Source organism: Cygnus olor, chromosome 1 (assembly GCF_009769625.2).
Source record: "Cygnus olor isolate bCygOlo1 chromosome 1, bCygOlo1.pri.v2, whole genome shotgun sequence".
Lineage (NCBI taxonomy): Eukaryota > Metazoa > Chordata > Aves > Anseriformes > Anatidae > Cygnus > Cygnus olor.
In genome coordinates this window covers 133,992,675-134,011,834 of record NC_049169.1, presented here as the reverse complement: position 1 = coordinate 134,011,834, position 19,160 = coordinate 133,992,675, and the positions used below count along the sequence as shown (strand labels likewise).

At 37.9% G+C, this 19,160-nt stretch overlaps 1 long non-coding RNA gene across 1 annotated transcript in view; it reads right to left on the bottom strand.

Moving 5' to 3' along the window:
• Window positions 1-1,236, bottom strand: part of LOC121058545 — a 47,114-nt gene extending 45,878 nt beyond the window's left edge. Inside the window, exon 1 of the long non-coding RNA XR_005814234.1 lies at window positions 826-1,236. This is a non-coding gene — a long non-coding RNA (uncharacterized LOC121058545). The remainder of the gene's footprint in view (window positions 1-825) is intronic.
• Between the last annotated feature and the right edge of the window lie 17,924 nt (window positions 1,237-19,160).

Here is a 19,160-nt window from a genome sequence, read left to right as displayed (position 1 = left end):
AAAGGAGAAAAAAAAAAAAAAAAAAAGAAAAAAAAAAGGAAGAAAAAAAAACCACCACAGAATAGGTAAACCAAAAGCGGGTGCACAGCTTAATCCAAGAAGAGCCAAGATTTCCTCTGAACAGCCGCCTCCCTCGTTCTCACCCTCCCCTCCCCCCCCCCCCCCCCCCCCCCCCCCTCCGCCATCCTCCCCCGTTCCCTTTTTCTTTTTTCTGGCTGTGGTGGCAGCGAGGGAAGTGGTTAACCAAAACCCGACGTGTTGGTTTTGTATTTCCCTGAAAACCACAAGCGCACACAGAGCATGAGGTACTGCTCCAGCCCCTCTCCGCGCTTGCAGAAAACTGTGGCTTCGTTCTTTCTCTCTCTCTCTCTCTCTCTCTCTCTCTCTCTCGGTACTGCAGATATTTTTCCCTCCTCTCCTCCACACTCTTCTGCTTATTCGGCTGTAAGGCAGAGCTACTTTGTAAACATCTCACACAGAACCCCAGAGCCTTTCCAAATAGCTGATTGCAGCAAAATGCCTCCAAACAAATTATGGTGCAAGGGGGCTATGGGGGTCGAGACCTAAGCGGATAAAAAATAAATACATTTGCATATATACACATATGTGACATCGAGATCATGTATGATGGTGGAGATAGCAGAAAGAAAGTATCGCTTTATAATGATGGGAAAAGTAAAAGCACAGACGACTGCAGCAAACTGCTCGCCCTTTGCCAGAGTATCAACTGCAACACCTCTCCCCCACCCCCGCCGGGAAAAAAAAAAAAAATGCAACTGAAAAAAATGAAAATGAACACGCAAACAGTAAATCCGGTACTCCTACCTTAACACTGGAAAAGCTGCAGAAGCATAACGGTCTTTTTAACACAGCCAGATTCTTTCAGGAAATCCTCTCAGGGTATCATGCAGCCGGGATTATTCACACAAGGTCCTTACTTTCCTTTTTGGAATCCAACGCGATTTGCTTCTCCAAAGGAATGCAACGACCATGAAGGGGGTAAAAATTAAAAATAACAATAGGAAAAACAACAACACTGGATCTGAAAGAAACTCGTGTTCTCGCTTGTCAGCAACCTACATTCAGGCAGAAAATTAATTACAATCAGTGCAAGAGGGAGAGTTGGGTCTGCGAGTAGGAGCTGTGATTGCCTATGCAGAGAGACCGAGCCGGGGAGAGACTGATCTGCAAGGCAAGGCAAGCTGGGAGAGGGGGAGAGAGGTCCAGGCTGTACCAGGAGCTCTCCTCCTGCTATTGGACCAAACTGAATGAAATTTACAAAGCCGGCAGCCAATAGCTCTCCGCAGTCTCCCCATCACTACAGAAACCATATCTCCATCCACAGCCTCTTGCAAGGAGCATCGCATCCCCGTGTGAAGCGTCAGTGGCAAGGCTGGCCAGGGCCTGGGGGGCTGAACAGGTGGGCACGTCGCACACAGAGAAATAAACATGCGTTTTCGTATGTGTGTGTGTCGGGGGGGGGTTATTTGTGTGCTCACACAGCTTGGACTGTTACTCCTCCTGCTCCACAATACAGCAAGTGCAGTCTTGGTTAACCCTTCTAGACAGCAGTTTCTCCAGTGCCAGCCTGTTGTTACCAAATTCACCCATATGCTGTTACACTGAGCTAACAGTTTAACTGTATATCAGTCGCCAAAGTGTTTTGTTTTTGTTCCCTTTCTTCCTATATAAAAACAAAAGAGTAGACATTGCTCAGTTGTGATTTTTTTGTTTTGCTTTTGATTTTGATTTTGTTTACATAAGGAGACTAGTTTAATGTCCCTATTTTAGTCAGCTAACCATTGTTGTGAAGGTCAAGCATAACAGCTGAAGAAGGGGCTCCATGGTTATTGCTCTGCACTGCCAAGTACAGAGTCTCTGGTTCACTTCCTGTGTACAATTTCAGACTAAGGCTGGTGTAGCAAAGATGTGCTCAGGCCTCCAAGAGATATACCTTATTTCAGTCCTCAGCATGTTCCTTTGAACAGTTTAGTAACAACAGTTAACGTTACCCAGAGTGTAGGACCCCAAACTGAAACCAGACATGGGTTGGCTGAGTTCTCCAATAAGGCAAAAATAAAAATAAAAATGTCTTGAAAATATTTTAATCATTTGAAATAAAAATCATATTCATCAATAAAAAAATCATATTCATGCCTTGATGAGATTTTCTGTCACAAGAGTTAGATTAGACTTCATACAATGTGTTTTTGACAGTTTAAAATGCTGAAATAACAAAATAAAATCAGCATCTCTACTGTTGTTGATGCTTTGTTTCTGCCACCACGTCAGATCCCCAGAACAGAACAGATAGTGCCTTATTTTCTCAAATCTGAGTTCTGTCTGTGATATTGGACTTAGCAATCATTTCTGTGCTTTCCTGTTTCAAGCAGTAGAGGAATACATACTATCTGATTTAAAGATACCACCTAGCCGACAAAATAGGCCTGTTATGTGTCTATTCTTATATAGTGTCTTGTTATATTGTATGAAGGGTCATATCAGGATCACTTCACTATCAATTAAGAAGGGATATTCTGTATTTAAATGTTGTAAATCTAAGTAGTGTAATGAATTGACTTAAAACCTTTTAAGCAATTCAATCGTTACATTAAACTGTTAACTTATTTGCCAGTGAAATAATTATTTTTATATTACTTAATTATATGTTTTGCCTTACTTACGTGACTCTAGCAGCAGGTGTTCATGCAAGTGAATTTTACTGCTTTTGTTATTTTAATACGCACCCGGAATGTGCAACCAATCATATTGCTTGACTGAGTGAACATTTTGACACATTTAGAAAAGATGTCATCTTGCACTGCCATCTGTCCCAAATTTTGCAGGACAGTCTTTATTTTGATGAATATGTCATGCTTTTTACAAGATAAATTTGGAAGATATTAAAGTATGCACTAGTTAATTTGACTAATGATCTCCCACCTGTATTGAAATGTCAGAAGACAATTTATTACAAGTTAGTAAAGAATTATCTCTTATGTTTGTAACTAATGTTTGCACCTATGTCCTAATTATGCACAAAAACAGCAATAAAATTAAAGTTTCCATAGACTCTAGCTAAGTATACGATCAAAAGTTTCAAGTAAAAAACATTTGTTCAGAACAGCGGAACGCAATTTTCTCCTTTTTACAACTTTCCAAAAGCTAAATGAGTAATTGGAAATTCTAGTTTATTTGGGAGGGTATCCGCAATGATCCCCTGCATATTTATAACACCAAGCAGGAGTCCAGGAGCAATCATTCGGAGAGAAGAATACCACTTGCTAAGTAATACCATCACTTCTTACAAGGAAACATTGTATTCTAGTGTTAACCCAACTTGACTCTACTCGTAAATTGTGAAATCTAAAGAAATCATGGTGCATGACAGCTTGACTGAAGACAGGCCAAACTCTGCTGGGTTCCATCCCAAGCAACCTCTTTTTGTGTCAGTCAAACTAAGGGATAATTTGGTCTCCTACATTTAATCACTATAGAATTTCCACACATTACTTTTTAAACCAGGTATTGTGTATTGTCTGCTGATGCTAGAAACATAAGGATGAAAAAAAAAGAAAAAAAGAAAAGGAAAAGAGAAGGAAAAGAAAAGAGACGAAAAAGAAGAAAGGAAGAAAGAAAGGAAGGAAGAAAGAAAGGAATAATAAAATAAAACAAAATAAAAGAAAATAAAAGAAAATAAAAGAAAAGAAAAGAAAATAAAAGAAAAGAAAAGAAAAGAAAAGAAAAGAAAAGAAAAGAAAAGAAAAGAAGAAAAAAGAAAAGAAAAGAAAAGAAAAGAAATTAGAAAAGAAAAGAAAAGAAAAGAAAAGAAAAGAAAAGAAAAGAAAAGAAAAGAAAAGAAAAGAAGAAAAGAAAAAGGAAGAAGAAAAAAGGAAAGAAAGGAAAAGGAAAAGAAAGGAAGGAAAGAAGGAAAGGAAAGAAGGAAGGAAGGAAAGAAAGGAAAGAAAAGGAAAAGGAAGGAAAAGGAAAGAAAAGAAAGTAAAAGGAAAAGAAAGAAAAGAAAGAAAGAAAGAAAAGAAAGAGAAAAGAGAAGAAAAGAAAAGAAAAGAGAAAAAAGAAGAAAAGAGAAGAAAAGAAGAAGAGAAAAGAGAAGAGAAAGAAAAAAAGAAAAAAAGAAAAGAAAAGAAAAGAAAGAAAAAAAAAAAGAAACGAAAAGAAAAAGAGAAAAGAAGAAAGGAAAGGAAAGGAAGGAAAGGAAAGGAAAGGAAAGGAAAAGGAAAGGAAAGGAAAGAAAGAAAGGAAAGGAAAGTAGGAAAGGAAAGGAAAGGAAAGGAAGGAAAGGAAAGGAAAGGAAAGAAAAGAAAAGAAAAGAAAAGAAAAGAAAAGAAAAGAAAAGAAAAGAAAAGAAAAGAAAAGAAAAGAAAAGAAAAAAGAAAAAGAAAAGAAAGAGACAAGGAGTCCCTCTCAAATTTTGTTTGCTTGGCTAGCTACTCATTCCAAACAATTCATATTCATAATGCAAACTTCAAGCAGAACAGTTGCATCAACAGCAATTGACTCTTTATCAGTCCCTGTTGTCTGTTTGGTCGTCTTACTCAAATATTCATAACGTCAATTCCCCTCCATTCCCTTTTATGCAAAGGCTAGAGTGGGTGGTCCTGATACATAAATCAGGATGGAATGAGATCTTTAACTTGCTTCATGGTGCAAAAGGCTCATCTAAGTGGATTGAAATCCACAAAGAATTTTCTATTCAGGTCACTGAGTAGAGGTCACTCAGGTCACCTTACTTGATAGATACAGTGATGATAAGTAACAAGTGTTGTTCTTCATAAGGCTTCAAGTAAAATGAGAACTGCAGAACAATTTCATGTCAAACTACAGAGCAGAACAAAATTAAAAGAAAGTAGAATGAGTCCATCAAGACCACCAAGTAAACTGGAGAAAAATCCAGAGACAACTTTGAAATTAACATTCAAAAACTTAAGTTTTGGGGTACATAGTAAGTGTAAATAGAAAGCCCCAAATTGCTCTTTACTAAATGATGATAAATAAATGTTTCCTGTGTGAATTATCTTGTTACATTTTGGTAATAAAAGAAGAAGTTGATCTGTTTTTTCACAGAAAATTGCACAGATTAACAAAAATAACATCCAGAAAATCATATATGTATTTTCAAATTCAGAATTTTTCATTTATAGCAAAATGAAATACTTACTGTGTTGTTGATTATGCTACATGACAAATAAATCAAAAATATACTGAAGAGTCCCCCCTGCATAACCAATTTGATAACTTCATTGTAGTGTACTGTCACAACTAATACCCAGTAGAGCTTCCCAAAGATACGAAGTTTGTTATGATATGTGCCTGGCTTTTGAGTTACATTCTATTTGCATTCTCCTTGGCATTTTTAGTGAAATGTTTTAATGTAGTTTTCTTTTCTAGAAAAACTTTTGGAAAAAAAAAAGTCGTAGAAGTGTAAATTGCCACAAAAAGATCACCTTTTTTCTTTTTTTTTTTTTTTTAGATAACAAAATATAAGAATTTGTAGTTATACAACTTCTGACATGTAACCATAAACTTAGTGATGGAGGTACAGACATTGACTTTAACAGAGCCAATGTTTCAATCCAGCTATTATGGTTTAACCAGTAGGTAGCCAAGCACCACACAGCTGCTCACACACTCCAACTCCTCAAAACAAGAGGTGGAGAAAATGTGATGAAAACGTTCATAGGTTGAGATAAGGACATGTAGCCTTGCAAAATTGGACTTCACTTTGACTTTGTTTATTAAACTAAAGAGCCATTTACCATTAATTTTTTTTTCAACTTACATACTTTACAGATCGTGATTACTCAACACTTTAACCTTCTTATTGTTGAGATAATAAGTTTCTGTTTCTTTAGTATCCTACAAAGCAGGTTTTACAAACTACAATTCATCCTTACAAGGCTTTTCTTAACCTTCACCACTTATCGGTATCCTCTTTGACGTGTAAACTCTGGAATAGGGTATGGAATTTTCATTCTAGTCATATTAATGCAGTATTTTGCTCTGAATTCTCATTTTTATTTATCCAAGGATCAAGTTTGGTCTTGGCCTCTAACTGAGATTAACTTAATATTGAGATTCCTACTAAGATCTTACATGCGTAGCCTTTGCTAATTTTCTTGACAAGACAAAGAGAATAATGATAAAAAAAGCTAATGTTTTGTTGCATGAAGTCTTTTCTTCCATTATCTGTGCTTGTGTAGCTTTACTTCACACAAAAGAAAATAAATTTATGAGTTGCTAGTGATGACACTGAACCAGAAACTGATTCCGGTTCTTGCATATCCTCTCTTTGCATTCATGATCATTTAAAACGAGGTACTTCTTTTTATCTGAAACTAGAAATAATTAAGGAATCTTTCTCCTGATCAGTATCTGATAAGACCACAATAACAGTACTTCTACAGTGTAGAATCTTTAATCTTCAAAATATCCTTCACACATGAACAAGTTGATTATTATGCTAATGTAATGTTTATTTTCATTTTGCGTGTTTAGAAACATATAATAGGACTATATGGGTTATTTCTGTGAATTATTGTCTGAACTGTTGAAAATTTGCTCTATCTATTCCTTTTGCCCACAAGCCACAGCATCTCAGTAACTTAGCTCAAGGCCTATGGTGGTCACAGCAAAAAGGCCAACTGTATCCTGGAATACAGCAAGCACAGTATTGCTAGATGGTCAAGGGAAGTGGTTGTCCCACTCTACTCTGTGCTGGTGTGACCTCACTTTGAGTACTGTGTGCAGTTTCAGGTACCACAGTATAGGAAGGACATAAAACTATTAAAGAATGTCCGAAGGAGGGCAACAAAGATGGTGACAGGTCTAGATGTATGAAGAGCAGCTGAAGTCATTTGGTTTGTTCAGCCTAGAGAAGAAGAGTCTGAGAGGAGACCTCATGTCAGCCTTTAGCTTCCTCACAAGGGAAGTGGAGTAGCAGGCACTGATCTCTTCTCTCTGGTAACCAGAAAAATGACCCAAAAGAATGATAGGAAACAGCACAAGGGAAGTTCAGGTTGGATATTAGGAGAAGGTTCTTCACTGAGAGGATGGTCGGGCAGTGCAACAGGCTCCCCAGGGAAGTGTTCATGACACCGAGCCTGCTGGAGTTCAAGAACCACTTGCACAACTCTCAGACACAGGGTCTGATTTTTTTGTGATCTTGTGTGGAGTCAGGAGTTGGACTTTTTGGTCCTTGTGGGTTCCTTCCAGCTCAGAATATTCTATGATTCTGTGATATTTATAATGACAATGAATCAAGGCAATCCCTATGCACATTCACAGTCTGTTACTGCTACCTTTTAGGTCTGTATCTTTGGAGGATGGAGCCTTGCCTCTTATGTATTAAGCACTATACAGTTACAGTACAACCAGGTTCTTTGGGTGGTCTGGATAAATAATATTTTAAAAGTTCCTACCACAGGCAAACAGACAAAACTATGTCTTCTTCAATAATAAACTCTCTGTGCAACACATTTTTTAAAGGCTTATATGGTTAGATTTTGATTCAGATTAATACTTTTAGAGGAATTCCACGTAGTGTTCACATAAATACCCGTAGAAATCTTGATCTGGTCTTGACAAATATGGCCTATTACTTTCATTGATATGTTAGGTTGAGCTAACCAGAGGCTAGTTATCCACTCCTGCTTCCTTTCTGTTTTAGATTAGATACAGACACTAAGTGCCCTGGAGTCAGACTTTACAAGCTCTGTCTATCCTTTCTAGTTTTAAAGTGATACACACACTGAGAAATTATTGATATTATAAAGAATTATTTATAGCATAATTCAAGGATTACAGAAAATAATATTCCTAAAACTATGCAAGGAGAAAAAAAAAAAAAAAAGATTTTAAAGAAAGATTAAAAAAAAAAAACACCTATCAACACACACATACATCTTTAACTGCACTTGAACATCATAGGAAGAATAGCAATATCATTACATGAAAGCTAAGTGAAATGAAATGCAGTCCCTAAATACCTAATGCTAATGCTACAGCTCACATTCATTCATAAATCAGATGTCTTCAGCAACTCAGGTTTCATCTACAGCCACAATGCTAAGGATCTGGATGTTCATAGCCGAACATAATAGCTCTGCAGGTAACTCCTTTGACAACTGGTGGTCTGTAAGACACTTCTCACAGACCTGTGAACTTCAAAAGAACATTATAGCTGTAAGTTTCAAAAGGCAAGTAAGTTTTCTGTAAAAATCATTCTTGGAAGCTGTTAGAAAATCTCCTGCTTTTGGATTACAAAGGGACACAATTAGAAGATCAAAAGTATTGGAATTATTTTTCTCTGCAAAATCATTACATGAAGGATGGTCTCGGTAGTAGGTAGTGATATCTGTTTCCAAATGCCTCTCTCACTGGATTATATCATTCATGCTTTTTCTAGCCAAAATAATCATCTTTCTTTTGTTACCCAAATTACCATTTTAACAGGAATGTGGGGAGTGCTTTCTACCTAAACTAGCCTCTACTGTCTTGCAGTCTTCTGATAATATATTATTGAAACTCCACAGACTAATGAACACATTAAGTCCATTTCCTAAATTCTGTCAGTGAATACTTGAATACAAAGAGCAACTATGTAGTGACCAGGCAATTTTGAAAGCATTACTGTCTCTGACAGTGACCTGCACAAGAAGTCACTTACAGGACGTTAGGTGTCAGATCCCGTAGTATTGAGAGCACTGTCAAGTTCTGCATGTCAGCTGAGAGACTATTCTTCAGCATGTTGTTAGTTCATCCCAAGAGTGGGGCAATTTTCTTCATATAGATTCCAAGTAATGTGCTTTACTTTGTAGTTAAAAGGTCTGAAGACGCTTACAGCACCAGTGAAACTAGATCCAAGTTGAGGTCTCCTCAGCCAGAGATCATTTCCTGAAATTAAATCAGCAAGGGAAAAAATAAAATAAACAAAACAAAACAAAACAAAAATTAAAAAAATAAACAACAACAACAACAAAACACATTTTCATATGAGTTAGCCACTTACTATAAGGCAGCAAACTACATTAAATAAGCAGTGAATAGGAATCTAAACTAACCTGTACAAGAAAAATAATATTTGTTCTGCCATACTGGCTGCCAGGATGGTCTTCAGCAGCTGAACCAAGTACAAACAATTTTGTATGGGGGAACGTTTTGTGGCAGTTGCAACTGTTTGATAAGTGAAAGAAAATCGGAGTCCTAACAGAGCTCACAACAAGCTCAGGTGATACAAGGTAGTACATTAAGCCACAGAAAAAAGCTGATATTTGTTTGTGTGCCCACAGTTAATGTTCTGGGTTTCTGTCTGGGGTTAGGAAGAGTTAGGTACAAGCTGGTCAGGTCTGAGAAGACCAGAAAAACAACCAGCGGCAAACTAGGAACTCCATAATGCAAAGGGGAAGTACATCATGAATTTAGGTACTTACAATATGGGCAAACCACTTCTGAATAACAATTTTACAGGAGTCTGACCTCTTCAGAAACAATAGTTTATGAGCCATTAAATATATATATATATATCTTAGTTTCAGTTATGAAAAGACATAAGATCATTTAGCTTAAGAAGAATATTTTGAGCAAGTAACTGACATACATAAACAGATGAAAGCCACTGAATGGGTTAAATTTGTTATGTGCAAGTTGCTGCCAAATCTTCAGCTAAGGACAGGAAGTTTATTGGCAATTTTCTGAAAGAGGAGGAATCCAATGATAAAATGTGAGCCATTTGTCTTCCTAGCCATTAAAGGAAATTCACTTTAAAGATGTTTCTGGAGTGGCTGCTGCTGTTGCTGTGCCCATTATAATTTATCAGTGTGTCTGCTGGTAGTATTATCATCAGTAGGGGCTCAGGTGGACTTCCATTAGTGCTATCAAAGTCCTCATTGGCAAAATATTCCACTGACCTAGACAGGATCTATTACAGCATTCAAAGTCTCATCTGCCCAGGATGTTTTTTTCTGCTAATTATTTACAGCAGTTTTGTAAGGTAATTCCTCAGGATGCATTACCTAGGGAGAAGTAGCAACAACAAACATATTTAATAAATAAAAATGTGTCAGTCATCATCTTCTTCATTTATTTATAGGTTATATCCTTCTCATCTTTCATCTACTTGTGTAGCACTTAGAATGTAAACTCTCTGGAGGAGATATTTTCTTACCTACTTCACACGGGTCCTATATAAAATAGGAGCCTTTAGACACCATCACAGTACACATATAGAAAATTAATATGACTATATCAAATAACTGTGACTAAACACACTTATTTAACCATATGTTGCATTATTGTTATGTCTCTGCTGCTTAGATTTACAACTTTCTTAAATCCATGCCAAGTAATGAAAAGTCAAGCTTGGGTAGTCACTTCAGCTTATATCACAGAAATATAGAATGTCTCAGGTTGGAAGGGACCTTAAAGACCATCTAGTTCCAACCTCCCAGCCATAGGCAGGGATGACACCAGCTACATCAGGTTGCCCAGGGCCTCATCCAGACTGGTCTTGAACACCTTCAGAGATGGGGCATCCACAATTTCTCTGGTCAACCTGTTCCAGTTCCTCACCACACTCTGAGTAAAGAATTTCCTCCTAAGCTCTAATCTAAATCTCCCCTCTTTAAGTTTAAAACCACTCCACCTTGTCCTATCATTATCTGCCTGAGCAAAATGTTGCTCTCCATCTTTTCTACAAGCTCCCTTTCAAGTACTGAAAAACTACAACAAGGTCACCTCAGAACCTTCACTTCTTCAGGCTGAACATCCTCATCTCTCTCAGTCAGTAGAGTGCTCCAGTGCTCTGATCAACTTCATAGCCCTCCTCTGGACCTATTCTAAAATATCCCCATCTGCTTCTTGTGCTGGGGACCCCAAACCCGGATGCAGTACTCCAGGTGGGGCCTCACAAGGGCAGAGTAGAGGGGGACAATCACCTCCCTCGACCTGCTGACCAAGCCTCTCTTGATGCAGCCCAGGATGCAGTTGGCTTTCTTGGCTGCAAGCGCACACTGCTAGTTCCTGTTGAGCTTTTCATCCACCAGAACCCCCAGGTTCTTCTCTGCAGCGCTGCTCTCAAGGAGTTCTTCTCCCAGTCTGTACTCACATCTGGGATTGCCCCAACCCAGGTGCAGCACCTTGTGTTTGGACTCGTTGAACCTCATTATGTACGTGTCCCTACTTGTCAAGTTTTTCCAGGCCCCTCTGGATGGCTTCCCTTCCTTCTCTTGTATCAACTGCACCACTCAGCTTGGCATTATTTACAAACTTGGTGAGGGTACGCTCGATCCCATTGTCTATGACACTGATAAAGGTATTAAACAGTACCAGTCCCAGAACAGAACCCTGAGGCACACCACTCATCACCAGCATCCACCTGAACATAAAACCATTGGCCACCACTCTCTGGGCACAACCTTCAAACCAATTCCTTATCCACTTTATGTTCCACCTGTCACATCCACATCTCTCCAGATCAGGATGTCCTGTGGGACCATGTCAAAGGCCTTACAGAAGTTCAGTTAGATGATATTGGTTGGTCTTCCCTTGTCACCCGATGCAGTTGCTCCATCACAGAAGGCCACCAGATTGTTCAGGCACAATTTGCCCTTGGTGAAGACATGCTTGCTCACCACCTCCTTGTTCTGCATGTACCTTGACATTGCTTCTGAGAGGATATAGGTGATCATGCTTGGCAGGGGGTTTGGACTAGATGGTCTTCAGAGGTTCCTTCCAACCTCGGTCATCCTGTGATTCTGTGATTTTGTGATCTGTTCCATGATCTTCCCAGGCACAGAGGTGAGGCTCACCAGTCTGTAGTTCTCCGGGTCCTCCTTTCTACCCTTTTTAAAAATGGGAGCAATATTTCCCTTTTTCCAGTCACCAGGAGCTTCACCTGACTGTCAGGACTATTCAAATACGACGGAGAGAGGGTTGGCAACTACATCAACCAGTTCTTTCAGGACCCTGGGATGCATATCATTGGGTCTCACAGACCTGTACCTGTTCAGTTTCAGCAGGTGGTCTCAACCCTAATCTTTGCTTACAGTGGGAAGGCCGTTGCTCCCCCGGCCCCTGCCTAGAGGTTCAGGAACTTGAGGGATATGGGAAGCCTGGCTGGCAGTGAAGACTGGAGCAAAGAAGTTGTTGAGTACCTCAGTCTTCTCTAGGTCTGTTGTTACCAGTCCTCTCTTCTTGTTTATCAGAGGGGGTACACTCTCCTTGGCCTTTCGTTTCTGAGCAATATACCTATAGAATTCTTATTATTCTTTACATCTCTTGCCAAGCTCAGTTCTGTCTGTGCCTTGGCTTTCCTGAACCCATCCCTGAACATCCAGACATCATCTCTGTACTTTTTCCATGCCACATGTCCCTGCTTCCTCTACCTGTGCATTTCTTTCTTGCACTTATTTTGACCAGCAGGTCCTTGCTCAGCCATGCCAATTTCCTGACCTCTCTGCCCACTTTCTTACATGGATGGATATGTAAGAAAGGGGGGATGGAGAGTTCTTGCATTTTAACAATGTCTACACATGTGTGAGATGCCTGGAAAAGGGGGGAGGGGAATATATCTAAGACTAGCAATATAAACATAATTCTGTGTCAAAGGGTAACACAGATAGTGTGCTCTACAGGACTGTAAACTAGATGCATTGTCTTTTCCTGTTAAAAAAAGGTGATGTGTGAAAATATCATCCTTATTGACATTCTTAACTGGTCATCACCTGTCTTTTCTGACCTCATACTACTAATAAAATTATGATGTTAATTGATATTTTATTTGCATCAACAATTATAAATATCACAGTTACATCCTATCAAGCTTAGTACCATCACAGAAAAAAGAGTGTCTACCTTGAAGTCCTTATTACATGTACTTAATGTGGGAGGCCACCACTGAGTACAGCCGGCAGAAGTAAATTTGCACACTATAAACACTTCAAAAGGGCGGTATGTAACTATCACAACTGTTGCCTAAAGATTTATTTTTAATGAGTGATTTATGGCACTCTCTTTTCCTTTCTTCCAACATATCTTTGCTCCTGTTAGCATGTATTGTTTCCTAGTATGGCTGTCAGGCATTTAATGAGGCTGACAGGGTTAGTGAAAACAATCCACTGTGATCAAATGCAGTTACTGTCTCTTGGTACCTCTTGATCACTTGCTGGACTCACAAGAGAGTGAGGTAAAAATCCTGAATTCCTGTCACTATTTGACTGACTCAAAAGACTTTGCAGTCCACCTTTTAAAATGAACTCATTAAGTCCAAAAATGTAAAAACTATTGCAGTTTACCTCTTTGACTAAATCTGTTCAGCTAGCAAGGTGGGGAAGAAATGTTGTATTCTGTTAAATGTTACCTGAGTGTGAATATAATTTTTCTACACATTTTGAATAATTTATCTTTCAATTATTTTAAAAACACTTTGTCTCCTGCTTTTTGGATGTCTGTTTTTTAAGGTATGTTCTGGGTCTGGCTGGGATTGAGTTAAATTTCCATGCAGCAGCCCATATAGTGCTGTTCTTTGCACTTGCACCTAGAACAGCATTGGTATCACACCCATGTTTTGTATATTGCTGAGCAATGCTGACACAACATCAAGGCTGTCTCCCCATTCCCCCTTCACCCTCCCAAAGGCCAGTAAGGTCAACAGAATGGATAGAATGTCTGCTCCTCAATTTTTGGAGTTTATCATTTTTCTGGCAATTAAGACTCATTTTCCTTACTACAAATGGCAAATTTTATTATAAAAGTTACCAACAAGTTGCCTTTATACACTGGGCTGTAAATGAATGAGACAAAAATCTCCCATCTATGGATCCCTTTGGGCTTATCTGGATCAGCTATGGGAGCAATACATTCATATTACAGACATTTTAAATATTTTGGAATCTAAACTTTGCCCCTCACAAATACAACTTGTAAGAGTTTGGCAATGTAAAGGAATTGAATGATATCTCCAGGCAGGAATATCCTGACACAAACAAATATTGACCTTTTACCAACTCCAGATGTCATGACAGTATGTTGGAGGTAGACGGGTCTTGAGCAGTGGGCACTGAGTAACAGTCTGGCAGAGCAGCTACTTGGACAATTCTGTCAGTGTAGATGACATAAGACTTAAAGCTGTGCTGGAGGCTAGCTGGATCTAGCCAGCATTCAAAATCCAATTTGTATATTTAACATTGTTCACTGAATGGACATGCCACGTGTGTCTATTATTTTTCTCCTCTAATTTCAGCCATAAGCAACTTTTCTGTTTAAAACACAGACAAGATAACCAAAGATGATAACAGATTTGCTAGTTTGTCACAAGCTAATGTTTTTTTTATGTTGTTTTTTTTTTTTTTTTTGTATGTTTGTTTTAAATGGTTTGTGCATTCTAACCTAGTCCCAGCTGAGAATTTAAATTTATAAACAATAATATAAAAATAGTCCTATTTGAAACCAGTGTTATATTTGTCAGAAGATAACTAACCTAATAACCTGTAGTATGCAATAAATGCGAATCAATTGACCTAAAAATATTTAGATTTACAGGCAATACACATATCCTTTTGATGGGTTATACTGTTATATTTCTTCTGTGCTTGGAAAATAAAGAAAACTGAGGATATATCTTACAGTATACATTTAGTGCTAGGAAAAAAAGTATCCTATGGATTATTTACAAGTCTGAAGTATTTATTGTAATTTATTGTTAACAACTTTATCGAATTTTCCATACTTAATAGTTTTTAACATTTCATTTATTGTTTTTTAGTCAAATATTTGGTATTATCAAGGAATGAAGAATGTCATAGTATCAAATTACCTCAAATAAAATCATATACAATTTTCTGTTAAATTGATATTTTGGTAAAAATCTTGACACTATTATAGTCAATACCAAACTCCAGTTAGTGCAGAGGGAGCTGGCATTTTACAAAGCACTGAAAATAAGGAAAAAAAAAAAAAAAAAAGAAAAAAAGAAAGATTATTTTTGTCTCTCTGTTTCTCTTTTAATCTCACATGGGCCATGCCTTCTTCCACTGGATTGAAAACCCACTATTATTTTTTATGCTTATTGTATGCTAAGTACTAAAGTTCATATTTGCTGAGTATAGTATATGCCTAATGACAATTCCTGTCCAAAAAATTATATGACCCAACAAGCAAATATAAAGAAGCTTGTTGTAGTAGTGGGAGGATTCCCATTGACTGTAGCACAGAATAAATAGTTACATAGGTTGGACTGGAATTCTTGATCATTTGATGGTGCATGGTTGGAGGACCTACACAACATGGAGAGAAAAAGATAACTTTCTTTCTCCCAAGTCATGAATAATAATAACACTTCAAATATTGTCACTTCTTCTTTTGTTGTGTCTGTCAAAAATATATAATAGTACTTTGCAACAATAACAACAAAGGGAGAGAATATATAAATGGGTATCTGTAACATACTATCATGCATTCTAGATATAATAGATGAAAATAAAAACTTTTATTATGGGAATTATTTTATAAAAATAAAAACCAATAATGACTGACTAATATTCATGGTAGAGATTCTGTGATACTGAAAGAAAATATGTCACAAATCCATAAGTCTTTGCTCTGGGATGCTCACCTAATCACACTAAGGTTATTCTGCAATCATAGTAATTGTAGTCATAGTAATCACAGTAATGCAAGTTTAGTCCTTTGCTTTTCAGCTGCATTCTTCTCCTTTCTCAGAATTTTCCAGAAGCTCAAATGATATAATGGCAAAGGAAAAAACAAAACAAACAAACAAACAAAAAAAACTGTATCATGGTCAGATGCAGTCCTTATGTTGCAGTCATTATGTCCTGATTGTGGCTACAGTTTGTCTTGAGTGAATTCAATTAAAATATTATAATAATAATAATAATAATAATAATAATAATAATAATAATAATAATAATAAACGAAATATGTCTTCTTTCACTGACTTCTGATGTAGAAACAGACTTTATTTATTTGTTTGTTTATTTATTTATTATATTGGTTATTGGTTTCTGGTAATTAGCCATCATACATAAAATTCAGGAAAGTTCTAGAGAAAGGATCATGAGTGCTAATAGTTTTCAACATATGTTTCAGGCTTTCATTGCCAAAATATACCCACAGGAAATTTTGTGATATTCTTCTCTAAATGCTCCTGAAGTTCAGATTTAACCAATAAACATATTTCATCATCTAATCTTAGTCTTGAAGCAAATACAAATGACCTTTCCAGATGAGTAAATACTGAAAATTTTGATCTGTATAGTATCCTTGGCATCCTGGATGAAAGCACATGTCACTAAAACACTGAGATCAATAAAGTACCAGTTGTTGACCTGCTCGTTACCAGAGAGTTGTACTATATTTCTCCCTAAAAATTGTAAAGTTTTACTGTTCATACCTGATCATCCAGCACCATATATAGATATACAATTGCATGTGCATGTGTAAAAATATGACACTATATTAAAAATAAAACACTGAAATATTTGCATTTCTAATCAATAACACGTAGAAGTGTTCAGAAGGGTATTTGTTTTGTTGTTACTGTTTTATGTTTTGTTTTTTTTGACAACTCTAGATTTTTTTCACTGTTTACTACAATACTTTCCTTTTATCTGGCATGTACAGGACATTGTTATTGTTTAGAATCTTCAGAAATTAAAAGCAAGAAGGCAGTTTCCGGTCTCTATTCTTTCATAGCTGTATCAGAACATAAAATGCTCACTTTTCTGTTTACCAGATGTATTAGAGAATCTGCAGTATGTTTCCCACTCCCAGGTCAGAAATATCAATGTGAAGTTGCCAGCAACCTCCTGTCTGTGGGAATCTTCCCCTCTGATACATCAGCCCAGGTACATGGAAACATTTTTGTGAAGTCAAGCAACTTCTTTAAAGGTCATGTATCTATAATAAATACTGTTTGTGAGCCATTGCATTCATTTTGCCTGTGAGGACCTCATGAAGTTCAACAAGGCCAAGTGCAAAGTCCTGAATCTGGTCTGAGGCAATCCTAAGCACAAATACAAGTTGAGTGGAGAATGGATTGAGAGCAGCCCTGAAGAGAAGGACCTGGGGGCATTGCTGGAGGAGAAGCTCAACATGAACCAGCAGTGTGCACTTGCAGCCCAGAAAGCCAACCGTATACTGGGCTGCATCAAAAGAAGTGTGGCCAACAAGTCAAGGGAGGTGAGTCTTCCCCTCTGCTCTTGTGAGACCCTGCCTGAAGTACTGCATTTGGCTCTGGGGTCCCCAGCATACGAAGGACATAGACCTATTAGAGAGAGTCCAGAAGAGGGCCACAGAATGATGGGGGGTTGGAGCACCTCTCCTATGAAGACAGGCTGAGGGAGTTGGGGTTGTTTAATATCTTTATCAATGACATAGGCAGTGGGATTGGTCAAGTTGCAGGTGACACCAAGCTGAGTGGTGCAGTTGATACAAGAGAAGGAAGGGAAGCCATCCAGAGGGGCCTGGAAAAACTTGACAAGTAGGGACACGTACATAATGAGGTTCAACGAGTCCAAACACAAGGTGCTGCACCTGGGTTGGGGCAATCCCAGATGTGAGTACAGACTGGGAGAAGAACTCCTTGAGAGCAGCGCTGCAGAGAAGAACCTGGGGGTTCTGGTGGATGAAAAGCTCAACAGGAACTAGCAGTGTGCGCTTGCAGCCAAGAAAGCCAACTGCATCCTGGGCTGCATCAAGAGAGGCTTGGTCAGCAGGTCAAGGGAGGTGATTGTCCCCCTCTACTCTGCCCTTGTGAGGCCCCACCTGGAGTACTGCATCCGGGTTTGGGGTCCCCAGCACAAGAGAGATGTGGACCTGTTAGAACAGGTCCAGAGGAGGGCCACAGAGATGATCAGTGGGCTGGAGCACCTCTCCTATGAAGAAAGGCTGAGAGAGATGAGGATGTTCAGCCTGAAGAAGAGAAGGCTCTGGGGAGACCTCCCTGCAGCTTTCCAATACTTAAAAGGGTCTTCTAAAAATGATAGAGAGGGACTCTTTACTTGTGTAGATAATGATAGGACAAGGGGAAATGGTTTTAAACTTAAAGAGAGGAGATTTAGATTGGATGTTAGGAAGAAATTCTTTACTCTGAGGGTGGTGAGGAACTGGAACAGGTTGCCAGAGAAGTTGTGGATGCTCCATCCGTGGAGATGTTCAAGGCCAGGCTGAATGGAGCCCTGGGCAACCTGATCTAGTCAGTGGCATCCCTGCCTATGGCAGGGGAGTTGAATTTAAATGGTCTTTAAGGTCCCTTTCAACCCAAGCCATTCTATGTTTCTATGAAAAGAGAAAAACTGTAAGCTTTTACTTTTTTTGGTTGTTGTTTGTTTGTTTGTTTGTTTTCCTTGAACACCTCTCATTGTTTTTGTTTGTTTGTTTGTTTGTTTTGTTTTTAAAAAAGTATTTGATAAGTTTAAGTAGAAAGTAAATATGGTAATTTCAGGAAAGGAGAAGAAAAGTATATTCTTTAATACTTTTTGTAATACCTAGGACAGATTTTTCACTTGGAACAGAAAGATTGCTCTGGGCATATCAGCAGGAAGCAATTCTATATAGAAAGGGAGAAGATGACTTACTGGATCAGCACAATTGTTCACATGGCCAAATATTTTTGTCTGTTATTGGCAATAGCAGACCCTATTTTGACACATGAACTTGGTCATTTTCCATGGTCCATTCCTCATGTACTCTCCTTGTCTGTATTTGTTATATTAGAAAACTATACAGGTCATGACAAATTGGCCTTTGCAATGTCCATTTATTGATATGTCATACATGAATTTGTGTAGCCCCTTTATAGACCTACTGATAATATCTGCCACCACAGTGGCAATAAAATAAAATGTTTGATTATAAAGAGAAAATGCATTAACAGAAATGTCTGTTTTGAATACATCCCAGTACAGAAACCTTAGACTTGGAAATACACCATATATGCACAATATTTAGCTTTTGTATGAATTAAACCTTACAGCTCTTCTGCAGATGATAGGACTGTTTATGCTTTCTCCGTTTTTTATTTTTTATTTTCTATTTTTATTTTTATTTTTATTTTTATTTATTTTTTATTTTTGTTCTGTCCTGGGACTTGAACTCTTTCCCTGTAAAATGCAGGATGCATAGTC